Source organism: Carcharodon carcharias, chromosome 6 (genome assembly GCF_017639515.1).
Source record: "Carcharodon carcharias isolate sCarCar2 chromosome 6, sCarCar2.pri, whole genome shotgun sequence".
Lineage (NCBI taxonomy): Eukaryota > Metazoa > Chordata > Chondrichthyes > Lamniformes > Lamnidae > Carcharodon > Carcharodon carcharias.
The window spans coordinates 192,013,920-192,028,518 of NC_054472.1; positions in this window are offsets into that span (position 1 = coordinate 192,013,920).

The window sequence follows — 14,599 nt, forward strand, 5'->3', positions numbered from 1 at the left end:
GCTATCAAGCGGCACTTGCTTAGCAATAACCTGCTCACTGATGCCCAGTTTGGGTTCTGCCAGGGCCACTCAGCTCCTGACCTCATTACAGCCTTGGTTCAAACATGGACAAAAGAGCCAAACTCCCGAGGTGAGGTAAGAGTGACTGCCCTTCACATCAAGGCAGCATTTGACTGAGTGTGGCATCAAGGAGCCCTGGCAAAACTGGAGTCAATGGGAATCAGGGGAAAACTCTTCGCTGGTTGGAGTCATACCTAGCACAAAGGAAGATGGTTGTGGTTGTTGGAGGTCAATCATCTCAGCTCCAGGACATCACTGCAGGAGTTCCTCAGGGTAGTGTCCTCGGCCCAACCATCTTCAGCTGCTTCATCGATGACCTTCCTTCCATATTTGTTGTATGTTTTATGTTCAGTCGGTCTCATGAACAGGTTCTGAGCCTTGTATGGTTGAATGTTAACTGTTTATTGATAACACCTAACTATGTACATACATACAGGGTACAGCCCAAGCTATGAGCTCCCTCCATGTTTGGTTCTACACAGGTCCCTGTCCAGTCCACAACTGGCCCTATTCTCAGGTCATATATCATTTTACATCACACTGTGGGTGGTACTGTTTCCAGTTCCACATTGGCCCTTGCTATGCCAGATACCCTTATACTACACCTCCACCCTCCCAAGTCTTTACCCAACGTCTTTACATTACAATTGTGCTACCCCTTCTCTCCACCCCCCACCCCCCTTCAAATTTCTGACTGTATAAATTCAGACAGTCTGGAGGATGGATGATCTCCCTGTTCTCATTCTGCTCTCAGTGGGAGGAATGGGAGGCTCTGGTGATTCGGGCAGCCTTTGCCGATTCACAATTTAAGTTGTCATCTGGTTTCTGTCACCTTCTTCTGAGGCGTGTTTTTCCGCTGCTTGGATTTGAACTTTTCTTTGTCATCTCCCCATCTTTCCAGAGAGAGTGTTCACTCCGTCCGTTCATGGTGCGAGTCGGGTTTTTAACTTTTCCGTGTGCTCTGCCGTGGTCTTTGTGGGTGTTGAAGGTGCCGCTCTCTGTCGTATGGATGGCCCTCAGCAGTGGGCTCACCTTGCAGGCTGGGGTTTCTTGTGACACGGTGTTTCTCCTGTGTGTCTCTGTGCCTCACTGAGCTGCGCTCTGGCGAGTTGATGGTCGTTTGTTCTTTGCCCCAGCATCGTCCGGCAGCTTTGTGTGTTGGCTGGAGGTTGAAGTTTCTTTTCTGTTTACAGTTAGTGTGTGACAGCAACCGTTGGAGTCTGGGGTTGGGGCTCATTCTTCTGTTGCTGGTCATTTTCCTGTGTCTCCCACTCGAGGTAGAGTGGGAATTACCTGAAGGGTTGGCTGGTCTGACCAAGGAGGAGCTTCTACCACCTGCAAAAACAATTGGACAAAGCGGCTCTGCGGAGAGTGAAGACAATTCAGAGTGGAAGTCCCAGCCAAGAGTCTCTTTATGGATGGGCCTCTCAGGAAATTGCAGCTCCAGGTAACTGATGACAGAGATTGGCTCAGTGTCTTCTACCATTTTAAGAAGGTTAAGAGCAACACAGGCATCTCTGCTCAAGAGAGAAAAAGATTGGTTTCAGATGTCTACATGATGTCATTGCTATCACAGAGACATGGTTGAGGGAAGGGCAGGACTGGCAGCTCAATATTCCAGGGAATAGAATCTTCAGGTGTGCTGGGGGGTGATAGGGGTGTAAAAGAGAAGGTGTTTGATCAAGGGGTCGATTACTACAGTAAGGAGGGATAGTATCTTAAAAGGCTCCTCAAATGAGGCCATTAGGGTAGAACTTAAAAACAAAAAAGGGGCAATCACTTTGCTGGGAATGTACTATAGGCCTCTAAACAGTCAGGGGGAGATAGAGGAGCAGATATGTAGGCAAATCTCAGAGAAGTATAAAAATAATAGGGTAATAATGGTAGGGGATTTCAACTTCCCCACTATTAACTGGGATAGTCTTAGTGTGAAAGGCTTAGCGGGGGCAGAATTAGAGTTTTTTGAGCCAGCACGTAGAAAGGCCCACAAAAGAAGGGGCGGTACTGGACCTAATCTTAGAGAATGAAGCCGGCAAGTGTTAGAAGTTCAGTGGGGGAGCATTTCGGGAATAGTGGCCATAACTCGGTAAGATTTATGGAAGATGGACCGGAAATAAAGGTCCTGAATTGGGGAAAGGCCGATTTCAATATAAGACAGGATCTGGCCAAAGTGGACTGGGAGCAGTTACTTGTAGGAAAGTCGACATCAGACCAGTGGGAGTCATTCAAAAAGGAAATAGCGAGGGTTCAGGGCCAATATGTTCCGGTAAAGGTGAAGATTGGGACTAACAAGTCCAGGGGACCCTGGATGTCGAGGGATGTAGACGATTGGATAAGGGAAAAAAAGGAGGCTTATGGCAGATACAGTGGAAGCCCTAGAGCAATATAGAAAGTGTAGGGGGGGTACTTAAAAAATGTAATTAGGAGAGCAAAAAGGGGGCAAAAAAACCACTGGCAGGCAAGATAAAGGAAAATCCCAAGGCATTTTATAAATATATTAAGAACATGAGGATAACCCGGGAAAGAGTAGGGCCCATTAGGGACCAAAGTGGCAATCTGTGCTTGGAGCCAGAAGACGTAGGTGAGGTTTTGATGATTACTTTTCATCTGTGTTCACCACGGAGAAGGACAATGTAGGTGAATGGGATACTTGCCTTTATTAGCCAAGGTATGGAATATAAGAGCAGGGAGTTATGCTGGAACTGTATAAAACGCTGGTTAGGCCACAACTGGAGTACTGTGTGCTGTTCTGGGCACCACATTATAGGAAGGATGTGATTGCACTGGAGAGGGTGCAGAGGAGATTTACCAGGAAGTTGCCTGGGCTGGAGGGTCTGAGCTATGAGGAAAGATTGGATAGGCTGGGGTTGTTTTCCTTGGAGCAGAGAAGGCTGAGGGGGGACCTGGTAAAGGTGTACAGAATTATGAGGGGCACAGGTAGGGTAGATAGGAAGAAACTTTTCCCCTTAGCAGAGGTGTCAATAACTAGGGGGCATAGATTTAAGGTAAGGGGCAGGAGGTTTAGAGGGGATTTGAGGAAAAATCTTTACATCCAGAGGGTGGTTGGAATCTGCCTGAGGGGTTGGTAGAGGCTGGAACCCTCGCAACATTTAAGAAGTATTTAGATGGACACTTGAAACACCATCACATTCAGGGCTACGGGCCAAGTACTGGAAAATGGGATTAGAGTAGATAGGTGCTAGATGGCCAGTATGGACACGATGGGCTGAAGGGCCAGATTCTGTGCTGTATAGAGTCACAGAATCACACAGTGCACAAGAGGCCCTTCAGCCCATCGAGTCTGCACCGACATGTGAGAAACACCTGACCTACCTACCTAATCCCATTTACCAGCACTTGGCCCATAGCCTTGAATGTTATGATGTGCCAAGTGCTCATCCAGGTACTTTTTAAAGGATGTGAGGCAACCCGCCTCCACCACCCTCCCAGGCAGCGCATTCCAGACCCTCACCACCCTCTGGGTAAAAAGGTTTTTCCTCACATCCCCCCTAAACCTCCTGCCCCTCACCTTGAACTTATGTCCCCTCGTGACTGACCCTATAACTCTATGACTCTATGACTTTGACTATCTGCTTGTTGCCTTAGTGGTTCGAGAATCATTCCTATAGCCAGAAGTCAAGTTCTTCCAGGCCTGTAGGGTTGTGGTGTCTGTTGTTCGTAGCCAGGGGTCTCTCAGCTACGGTTCCTTATCCGGGAGGACCATAAGACCATAAGACATAGGAGCAGAAATTAGGCCATTCGGCCCATCGAGTCTGCTCCGCCATTCAATCATGGCTGATAAGTTTCTCAACCCCATTCTCCTGCCTTCTCCCTGTAACCTTTGGTCCCCTTACCAATCAAGAACCTATCTATCTCGGTCTTAAATACTCTCAGTGACCTGGCCTCCACAGTCTTCTGTGGCAATGAATTCCATAGATTCACCACTCTCTGGCTAAAGAAGTTTCTCCTCATCTCTGTTCTAAAAGGTCTTCCCTTTACTCTGAGGCTGTGCCCTCGGGTCCTAGTCTCTCCTACTAATGGAAACATCTTCCCCACGTCCATTCTATCCAGGCCTTTCAGTATTCTGTAAGTTTCAATCAGATCCCCCCTCATCCTTCTAAACTCCATCAAGTATAGACCCAGAGTCCTCAAACGTTCCTCATATGTTAAGCCTTTCATTCCTGGGATCATTCTCGTGAACCTCCTCTGGACCTTCTCCAGGACCATAACACTGGTTCCTGGGTCCAGTTAGAAGTTGGTGAGGTGACCATTTATTGACATGTCTGCATCCCAAAGACAGAATCCAGGATTCCTGACCTCATCCAACAAGGACAGATGTGTCTCTTTGTGGTGTGGTACCTCAATCTCATGGATTGTCTTGGGATCCTCCGCCTGTCTGGGTGTCTTAGCTTTGCATCGCTATGCAACGTGTCCCAGACGGTTGCTGTTGAAACACCGCACTGAGATCGCTGGGCGTTGCTCTCGCAGGGAGGCCGTTTGGCTGCACAGTGCTGACCTGGCTGTCACCCTCTTGTGGTCTGTTTGGGTATTGCCCTCCTTGTCCTGGAGTCTCTCTGTCCCTTTGTCACTTTACCAGCTGGACAGCTGGGGTTGCTCGATACCATGACTTGCTTTCACAATGTAAAATGGATCCGTGCTGTTGGTGGATTTCAGACTGTGACTATTTGGATGGCCTTTACCAGAGTCATATCTTCCTTGTCCTTAAATGTGCCTGAAAGGACATCGTCAGCCACTCTGACAACACTTCTGTCCATTATGAGTTCTGACTTAAGGTCACCATGTCACAGCCTTCAGCCAATCTGTATAATTCATTTATAAAAGAGTTAATTTGTTCTTCAGGATGTTAGACACATTTGTTGAATTTCTCTCTCTCTCTCTAATATTTTGTTGTTTCTTAGATTAAAATATGTATCAAGGGATTTTAGAATGTCATCAAATTTAACTGAGGAGTTGTTCCTTGCCTCACAGTAACATCATTTGCTGTCGGACCTATTGAATAAAGTAGTGTATTCACTCTTTCTGATTCTGGATTTCTATCTAATCCTGAAGCTATCTTAAGAATCTCTTCTTCCAAAGTCCCCAGTGTTGTGTTTGGTCTGGCCCTTGGATCACTCTAAATTGGTCTGATGCTGTTGATTTGTTGCCCATGGTTACTTTAAAGTTTAAATGCTGTGCCGGTTTTAAAGATGGTGCCACAGTAACTGTTTTTTCTCAGAATCTCCCCACTGGTTGGGTTTTGGTGGGTTCCCATGGGCGGTGGTGGGTCCCAACCTCTTTGTCTTTAGCTTTTGTGCAGCGATTTTACTCAGTCAACTATTCTGAGCCTTCGCTGTGATATTGGGGGATTTTTGTTTCACAATCAATTCTCGCCTTTGGTGCAGGATTTTTTAAACCTTTTCCTTTCTCACAATGAGCTTGGCTGCTGTGTGGGGTGGTGTTGACTCTGAACCCAGGCTGGCCCCTCTGCTTTAGGAAACAGGCTGTCCTGACCTGTTTACAGCACTGAAGCTTTTCAAACTACTCCTGGCTCAGAGCGGAGTATTTTGCTCACCCCTGCTCAGTCCTTTGTCTCTGCACTCTGTGGGCATTCACAATGGACCCCCACGAGATCTTGTGGAGTTTTCTCCTGCTGCCTTTCCGCTTCCAGTCCTGCAATGGAGCTTCTTTCAGGCGCTCTCCTCTGTCTTCGCTTCAGAGACTGTCAGTCAGCTTGGAATGCTGCTCCTTTCATTTTCCAGATTTTGAATTTCTGCTCCGGTTTCTCTGAGGTTCTGGGTTTTTCCATTCGCTGCCACCATGTTGTATGTTCAGTAGGTCTCATGAAGAGGTTCTCAGTCTCGTATGGTTGAACATTAAATGTTTATTAACAACACATAACTATGTACATATATACAGGGTTTAGCCCAAGCTGTGAGCTAATTCCATGCTTGCTTCTACACAGATCTCTGTCCAGTCCACAACTGACTCTAGTGTCAGGCCATGTGTCTCTTTACATCACACTGTGGGCAGTACTATTTTCCAGTCCCACATTAACCCTCGCTATTCCAGATACGCTTATACTACAATCATAAAGTCAGAAGTGGGGATGTTCACTGATCATTGTGCATTCAGCACCATTCACAATATCCAGGCTTGGGCTGACAAGTGGCAAGTAACAAGTGTCAGGCAATGACCATCTCCAACAAGAGAGAATCTAACCATCGCCCCTTGATGTTCAATGGCATTACCATCACTGAATCCCCCACTATCAACATCCTGGGGGTTACCATTGACCAGAAACTGAACTGGACTAGCCATATAAATACTGTGGCTACAAGAGCAGGTCACAGGCTAGGAATCGTGCGACGGGTAACTCACCTCCTGACTCCCCAAAGCCTGTCCACCATCTACAAGGCACAAGTCAGGTGTGTGATGGGATACTCCCCACTTGCCTGGATGAGTGCAGCTCCCACAACACTCAAGAAGCTCGACAACATCCAGGACAAAGCAGCCCGCTTGATTGGCATCACATCCAGAAACATTCACTCCCTCCACCACCGACGCACAGTGGCAGCAGTGTGTACCATATGAACAAGGAGCAGGAGTAGGCCATTCAGCCCCTCAAGCCTGGTCCACCATTTAATAAGATCATGGCTGATCTGATAGTCACCTGAAATCTGCATCCCACCTGCCCCCCAATAACCTATCACCCCCTCGCTTACCGAGAATCTATCCACCTCTGCCTTAAACATATTCAAAGACTCTGGAAGACTGGAAGAGAGTTCCAAAGACTCACTACTCTCTGAGTGAAAAGATTTCACCTCATCTCTGTTTTAAATAGGTGACCCCTTACTTTTAAACAGTGACCCCCCTCGTCCTAGATTCTCTCACAAGAGGAAACAATCTCTCCACATCCACCCTGTCAAGACCCCTCAGGATCTTAAATGTTTCAATCAAGACACCTCTTACTCTTAACTCCAGCGGATACAAGCCTAGTCTGTCCAACCTTTCCTCACCAGCCCATTCCTGGTATTAGTCTGGTGAAGAATCTCTGAACTACTTCCAACACATTTACATCCTTCCTTAAATAAGGAGACCAGTACTGTACACAACACTCCAGATGTGGTCTCACTAGTGCCCTGTACAACTGAAGCATAACCTCCCTACTTTTATATTTAACTCCCCTCACAATAAACAATAACATTCTATTAGCTTTCCTAATTACCTGCTGTACCTGCAAACTAACCTTTTGTGATTCATGCACTAGGACATCCAGATCCCTCTGCACTTCAGAGCTCTGCAATCTCTCACCATTTAGATAATAAGCTTCTCTTTTATTTCTCCTGCAAAAATGGACAATTTCACATTTGCCCACATTGTACTCCATTTGCCAGACCTTTGCCCTCTCACTTAACCTATCTATATCTGTTTGTAGCCTCTTTGTGTCCTCCTCACAACTTACTTTTCTACCTATCTTTGTGTCATCAGCAAATTTGGCACCCAGACCTTCAGTGCCTTCATCCAATTCATTTACATCAATTGTAAATAGTTGAAGTCCCAGCACTGATCCCTGTGGCACACCATCTACAAGATGCACTGCAGGACTGCACCATGACCCCTTAGACAGCACCTTCAAAACTCACGACCACTACCATCTAGAAGGACAAGGGCAGCAGATAGATGGGAACACCACCACCTGCAAGATCCCCTCCAACTCACTCACCGTCCTGACTTGGAAATATATCGGCTGTTCCTTCACTGTCGCTGGGTCAAAATCCAGGAACTCCCTCCCCAACAGCACTGTGGGTGTACCTACACCACATGGACTGCAGCGGTTCAAGAAGGCAGCTCATTGCCACCTTCTCAAGGGGCAATTAGGGATGGGCAATAAATGCTGGAAAATCTACTTTACATGTGGAGCAGTTAGAATCTGGAATGTGCTGCCTGAGAGTGTGGTGGAAGCAGGTTCAATCGGGGGTTTCTAAAGGGAATTGGATTATTACCTGAAAAGGAAGCAGGTGCAGGGTTAAGGGGAGAGGGTGGGTGAGTGAGACTAGCTAAGCTCCAGATAGACAGCATAGGCACGATGGGCTTGAATGGCCTCTTATGCTCTCACCATTCTCTGATTCGATGAAAGGCGCACCCTTTGACAACAGCCTGGGCACCAATTTTAATTTCGAATGAAGGATGTGATTTGCAGACGGTCCCTTACAGGGAACCTTATTTCTCATTTTAGAATGAAGGGAGTGATTCGCAGACAGTCCCTTACGTTGCGACTCCTGATCTGATCTTTTCGCCTTCAAGGCCAGCACCGTTATTGCCAGACGCTCCCCATTTCCCTCGGGCCGGTTGTCCGCTTTTGCCAGGAGGCTGTGATTTGCAGACGGCCCCTTTGCCGCAATGCGCAAAAAACTGAGCCTCTCCTCTGCTGAGTTTCAGCCTGGGGGATTCTGCGCTTCTGGGACTGTCAGACGCTCCCTGCACTGCTGCACCTGCGCACTGGGCATGTCTGCTGCAGCCCCCTCCCCTTGAGTGAGACACCACGCCCCCCCCACCCCGCCCCACCATCATTTAAACCCCCCCTCCATCCGTCCCTCCCTCCCTCTCTGTCTCTGTCTCCAGCTCTCCTCCCAGGTCTGCGGAACAGTCACAGAGCCCCAGCTCCCAGCTCCTGTTTCCTGCTCCCAGCTCCCAGCCTCTGCTTCCTGCTCCCAGCCCCTGCTCCCCTCCTCCCAGCTCCTGCTCCCTGCTCCCTCTCACACACACACACAGGCACAGCCATGGAGAGGAAGGTAAGAAGCAAATTCAGGTAATAATCCCCAACTTCCCCCTGCCCCCACCCCCCCCCATCTCACCACCATCACCACCTCCATTATCACCACTTTCACCAGCCATCAGACATCCCCTCCCTCTCTCTCCCATTCCATCTCTCTCTCTCTCTCTCTCTCTCCCTGTATCCTTCTCTCTCCCTTTCTCTCTCTCTCCATCCCCCTCCCTCCCTCCTTCCATCCTTCCCTCTCTCTGTCTGTCTGCAAACAGTGACGTGACCAGCATCTCTAGCAGTCCATCATTGAGGTAGCAGACTTACAGCCCCTCTCCTGTTTGCATACTACCCCCAAATTCCAGGCTTTCCCATGCTGTGGCATGCCCCCCTCTCCCTCCCTCTCTATCACCTTCTCTCTCTCTCTTTACTCATTCGTTAACCTTTACTCAGCTGAACTGACCCTCCCTCTCTCTCTCTCTCTCTCCCACTCTCTCTCTCTCTCTCTCTCTCCCTCTCTCTCTCTCTCTCTCTCTCCCTCTCTCTCTCCCTCTCTCTCTCCCTCTCTCTCTCTCTCTCTCTCTCGAGAATGCCTGGGAGGCCAGTACAGGGGGCTTTCTGCTTCCACTCCTCTCTCTCACACAGAGAGATGTTCTTGTATGTGTTTGTTTTGTTATGGAGGTTCAGTATTCTCTCCTGCTTCCGTCGCCAACTCAGCTCCTCTCCATATCCTTGGACCTGTGTAAAGAATAACCTCCAAGGGGATGTACAGCCTGAACCTACCTTTACATCAAAGATGCAGTCTTTGTGATTTAGAAGGATTGTGATGTTAACCTTTTGTTCCTGACTGAGTTGGTTGTTAGCAGAGGCTTGGGGACTGAATGATTTATTCTTGTGGCGTCAGACACCCTGCGTGGGTAATACACTCGCCTCGCAGGCAGGCGGTACTGGGTTCAACTCCCACAGTAGAAATTTGAGCCAGGTGACACATTGGCACAGGACTGAGGGAGTGCGGCACTGTCGCATGGTCAGTACTGAGGGAGTGCGGCACTGTCAGAGGGTCAGTGCTGAGGGAGTGCTGCATTGTTGGAGAACCAGTACTCAGGGAGTGTTGCACTGTCCGGAGGTGAATACCGAGTGACTGCTGCACTGTCGGAGGGTCAGTACTGAGGGAGTGCTGCACTATCAGAGGGTCAGTACTGAGGGAGTGCTGCACTATCAGAGGGTCAGTACTGAGGGAGTGCTGCACTGTCAGAGGGTCAGTCCTGAGGGAGTGCCGCACTGTCAGAGGGTCAGTATTGAGGGAGTGCTGCACTGTCAGAGGGTCAGTCCTGAGGGAGTGCCGCACTGTCGGAGGGTCAGTCCTGAGGGAGTACTGCACTGTCGGAGGGTCAGTACTGAGGGAGTGCTGCACTGTCAGAGGGGCAGTACTGAGGGAGTGCTGCACTGTCAGAGGGTCAGTCCTGAGGGAGTGCCGCACTGTCAGAGGGTCAGTACTGAGGGAGTGCTGCACTGTCGGAGGGTCAGTATTGAGGGATTGCTGCACCGTCGGAGGGTCAGTATTGAGGGAGTGCTGCACTGTCGGAGGGTCAGTATTGAGGGAGTGCTGCACTGTCGGAGGGTCAGTAATGAGGGAGTAAGAGTGCAGCACGATCGGAGGGTCAGTCCTGAGGGAGTGCCGCACTGTCGCAGGGTCAGTGCTGAGGGAGTGCTGCACTGTCGGAGGGTCAGTCCTGAGGGAGTGCTGCACTGTCAGAGGGTCAGTACTGAGGGAGTGCTGCACTGTCAGAGGGTCAGTACTGAGGGAGTGCTGCACTGTCAGAGGGTCAGTACTGAGGGAGTGCTGCACTGTCAGAGGGTCAGTACTGAGGGAGTGCTGCACTGTCGGAGGGTCAGTATTGAGGGAGTGCTGCACTGTCGGAGGGTCAGTATTGAGGGAGTGCTGCACTGTCAGAGGGTTGGTACTGAGGGAGTGCTGCACTGTCGGAAGTGCCGTCTTTCTGATTCTTTATTAAACTGAGATCACATCTGCCTCCTCATGGGTGTTAAAAAATCCCTTTACACTGCTGGCTACAGGAGGGAAAATAGAAATTAAAGACCCAGATCTTCCACTTCTCCTTAAACCCGGGTGTTTGGGTGGGTGCCAGGACTCTGAGAATAGCACATGTCTGGCATTTGTTCCATCATTAAATAGACAGGTGCCAAATTGCAGAGCCATCTGCCTAGTGGCTCTGGTTGCGAAACTCTTCCAAAAATCGAGAGAAATTAATTGTCCCTTAGAAAAATGCAGGTTAGTGGATTATTTTGATCACCAGCTGAGGTTACCCCAGAAAAAGTCTAATCCCAGAGTGGAACCCAGCTTGACAGATCCTCATCTTAATTTGTTTGTTTGGATACATGGGGAGGGGCAACTGAACAGAGTCACCAGAGTCAGCTAACGAACTTTTAATAAAAGCACAAAACATTTATTAAACAAGAAAAGACAAATTATATTACAACGCTCCTTCACCTACAACTATCCCTTTTACAGATATGTACAGATTCTAGAAACAATTATTCGGGATAGAATTAGTAGTCACATGGAAAAATATGTGTTGATAAGGAAGAGCCAGCGTGGATTTCTAAAGGGGAAATTGTGTTTAACTAACTTGCTGGAGTTTTTTGAAGAGGTAGCAGAGAGGGTTGATGAGGGCGATGCTGTTGATGTGGTGTACATGGACTTTCAAAAGGCATTTGACACAGTGCCACACAACAGACTTGTGAGAAAAGTCTGCGGATGCTGGAAATCTGAAACAAGAACAAAAAAATTGCTGGAAAAACTCAACAGGTCTGACAGCACCTGTGGAGAGAGAGAGACAGATAACGTTTCCAGTCCGTATGACCCTTCTCTCTCCACAGATGCTATTCGACCTGCTGAGTTTTACCAGTATTTTCTGTTTTAGTGTGAGAGAACTTATTGCTCATGGAATAAAACGGACAACAGCAACGTGGATACAAAATTGGCTGAGAAATAGGTAGCAGAGAATAATGGTGAATGGGTGTTTCTCAGGCTGGAGGAAGGTTTGTAGTGGAGTTCCCCAGAGGTCGGTATTGGGACCCTTGCTTTTCCTGATATTTGTTAATGATCCAGATCTTGGTGTGCAGGGGACAGTTTCAAAGTTTGTGGATGATACGAAGCTTGGGCGTGTTGTGAACTGCGAGGAGGATGGTGTGGAACTTCAAGAGGACATAGACGAGTTGGTGGAGTGGGCAGATAGGTAGCAGATGAGCACTCCCTGTGCGGGCGAGGGTTGGGGGGGGCGGGGGGGGGTGGAGTATGCTGGATCGGGGAGTGCACTGTTCCGCGCGTGCGTGTGAATGAGCGCAGAAATCGCCCTGGGGCACAGAGCTGCCTCAGGGAGATTAGTTTCACGTATAAAACATTGAATAAAAGGAGAAAATCATTTTAAGGACATGTCCACTCATGTGAAGCTGTCACATGGGCTGGGGGACGTGTCCATTAATGTTAATAAAACAATTTCCAGCACTTTAAAAATGCTCCTGAAACTTCATCCCGCCCGTGGATGAGGTTCCATGAAAAATGCAAAGGCCGCCTGGGCACTTTGCCTACCCGACAGCCTTAAGGTTGGACGGGCAGCTCAGGTCAATGATTTCACTGATGGTTAAGTGGCCTTTGACAGTCCGGTGCGGGCCTGGCAAACTGAAAATCTGAATGATGCGCAGTGACATCAGGACACATGCCCTACATCACCCCGCATCATTTCAACACCTTGGCAAGCGGGCCACACTCCACTCGCCGAGCCAAAGATTCTGCCCTTAAATAAGGGCAACTATGTAGGGTTGAAAGCTGAGCTAGCTGAAGTGAACTGGGAAACTAGGCTAGAGGATAGATCCATAGAGAAGCAGGGGCAGATATTTAAGGGGATATTTCAGAGTATTCAGAATAAGTCCATTCCTACTATAAAGAAATATTCTAAAGGGAGGACCCACCATCCACAGTTAACAGGGTAAGAACTTAAGGAAAGCATCAAACTTAAGGAAAAAGCATATAACTTCGTAAGGATGAGTGGCAGGTCAGATGATTGGACAGAATATAAAGAACAGCAGAGAATGACTAAAAGGTTAATGAGGAGAAAGAAATTGGAGTATGAGAGGAAGCTAGCTAGAAATGTAAAAACAAATAGAAAGAGTTTCAATGGGAATTTAAACAGGAAAAGATTGAGTAAAGTGAGTGTTGGTCCTCGAGAGAGTGACAGTGGGGAGTTAATAGTTGATAATAAGGAAATGGCAGAAAAAATGAACAAATATTTTGCTTCTGTGTTCACCATAAAGGATACAAAAAAAATTCCAGTAATAGCTGCAAATCAGGAGGTGAAGGGAGAGAGGAACTTGGTGAAATTGAAATCACTAGGGAAATGCTACTGAACAAATTGATGGAGCTGGGGGCTGGCAAGTCTCTGGGTCTCGATGGATTACATCCCTAGGGTCTTAAAAGAGGTAGCAAATGAGGTAGTGGATGTGTTGGTGTTAATTTTCCAAAATTTCCTAGATTCTGGAAAGGTTCCATCAGATTGGAAAGTAGCAAATGTAACTCCTCTATTCAAGAAGGGAGGGAGGCAGAAAACAGGAAACTATGGGCCAGTTAGCTTGGCGTCTGTCATGGGGAAGGTGTTAGAATCGATCATTAAGGAGGTTATAGCTGGGCACTTAGAGAAATTCAAGATAATCGGCAACAGTCAGCATGGTTTTGTGAAAGGGAAATCATGTTTAACAAATATATTGCAGTCCTTTGAAGGAGTAACATACAGAGTGGATAAAGGGGAGTCTGTAGACTTGCTGTACTTGGATTTCCAGAAGGCATTTGATAAGATGCCACATCAAAGATTATGACAGAAAATAAAAGCGCATGGTACAGGGGGTAACATATTAGCATGGATAGAAGATCGGCTGGCTGGCAGAAAGCAGAGAGTTGGCATAAATGGGTCTTTTACTAATTGGCAGGATGTGATGAGTGGAGTCCCACAGGGGTCTGTACTGGGGCCTCAACTTTTTACGATTTATATCAATGACTTAGATGAGGGGAGTGAAGGGATGGTAGCTAAATTTGCAGATGACCCAAAGACAGGTAGGAAAGTATGTTGTGAAGAGGACTTGAGGAGGTTGCAGGTGGATATAGATAGTTTGTGAGTGGGCAAAGATCTGGCAAATGGAGTTTATTGTGGGAAAATGTGAAGTTATTCACTTTGGCAGGTAGAACAAAAAAGCAGAGTATTAGTTAAATGGAGATTGGCTGCACAATTCTGAGGTGCAGAGGGATCTAGGTGTTCCAGTGCACGAGTCCAAAAATTTAACATGCAGGTACAGCAAGTAATTAAGAAGTTTAATGGAATTTTATTCTTTATTACGAGATGGATTGAATATAAAAGTAAGGATGTTATGCTTCAGTTATACAGGGCATTGGTGAGACCACATCTCACATACTCTGTACAGTTTTGGTCTCCTTATTTAATGAAGGATGTAAATGTATTGGAGGCGGTTCAGAGGAGGTTTACTAGATTGATACCTGGAATGAGTGGGTTGTCTTATGAGGAAAGGTTGGACAGACTGGGCTTGTTTCCACTGGAGTTTAGAAGAGTGAGGGGTGACTTGATTGAAGTGTATAAGATCCTGAACGGCCTTGACAAGGTGGATGTAGAAAGGATGTTTCCGCTTGTGGGTGAGTCCAGAACTAGGAGGCAGTGTATCAAAATGAGGGGTTGCCCTTTTAGGACAGAGATG